Here is a 1,406-nt window from a genome sequence, read left to right as displayed (position 1 = left end):
TATTTATTTATTTATTTATTTATTTTATTATTGAACATTCAGTGGTTTAATAGAATTGTCCAGAAATGTCTTGAACAGTTACTAATTTTAAATGTATATAACTATATAAGCTTGTGCTTTTCTTAATAATTGTGTAATGTAGCAAGTAACTTTATCGCCTAACTTACGTAAATCAAGATGGAATTCCCAAGCATTTTATCCTTTAACCAGAGAGAAGAACCTCACTACTAAAAATTTGTAGGTATAACTTTTAGAATTAGGCAGACCATTAGTTTACTGACTAAATGTACAATTCAGAAAGTTTTCAGAAGCTATGCAGCACCTTGAAGGGTCATGGAAACGCATTATTTATTTATTTATATAGCCAGTCTGTACAGAGTTATACTCCATTTACAACATACCTATGAATGAACTGAATAAGTGAATGACTTAATGAATTGAATAAAGAATTTGTTATTGGTTAAATGAATGATCATACGGCAAACGGCAAAACTTTTATGCATGTTAAGTCTTGGTTAAATCAGCATGTCTTGTTATCCAACTCTAGACTCACAAGCCACGACATAGAACCATGCATCACCCCACCTTGAATCATATTTAAATGATTCTCGACAAGGCTGCATGTTCCCTGTCTGTGCCCGCGTCACTGCCACGCGCAGATCTCTGTCGTTATCCAGGATCATTTGCTGATTCAACCAACTTACCTTCCGTATGCTTGCTGAGCCTCAGTACCCCATGCGTCACATTTCATCTTACTTTATTTACCCGTAACCCAAAATATCGAACAACAACACAAAACAAAACCTATCAGACCCCTATCAACACTACCATTAAATATAATTACATCATTGCACTAACCCAACTGCAGTACTCACACACAGTAACTCCCCAATGTGTCAAAATGTCTCTGGCGCATTAATCACATGTCCATTTCCTATATTTTTTTTAATGTAATTTCCTCATTGCACGTAAATAGAAACTCAAATTGCCTACCTTTTTTCCACTCTTTTACCACCCATCCAATCATTTTCTGTTCATTACCAGGCTGCTTTAACAATTCCAGCTGACTGTCACTCAATATTTTCGCTCTCACATTTTGCGTTTCTTTACACATTGATAAGAAATGCAGAGCTTCCGTCACTTCACCACACAGTATAAATAAGGTATTGTCCTTTTTCCGGATCCATCCTTTGTTCTTGTAGAAACCCTATATCCACCATAATAAACCTCTTTTCGCAGCTCTTCCTACATTACTAATACTTACCCTCCTTACTTCGCTTATCCGATTAAACATACCTAGGGACGCTCTCCTCCGATCCTCCGACATTCCTTCATTTGATTTTGCATTTGGTTATCCTTTACTCTCTTTATAATAATTCTCCTAAACCTTCTTCTCCTTTTATTCC

This window comes from Anabrus simplex, chromosome 13 (genome assembly GCF_040414725.1).
Source record: "Anabrus simplex isolate iqAnaSimp1 chromosome 13, ASM4041472v1, whole genome shotgun sequence".
Lineage (NCBI taxonomy): Eukaryota > Metazoa > Arthropoda > Insecta > Orthoptera > Tettigoniidae > Anabrus > Anabrus simplex.
Note: the sequence above shows the minus strand (reverse complement) of the source record.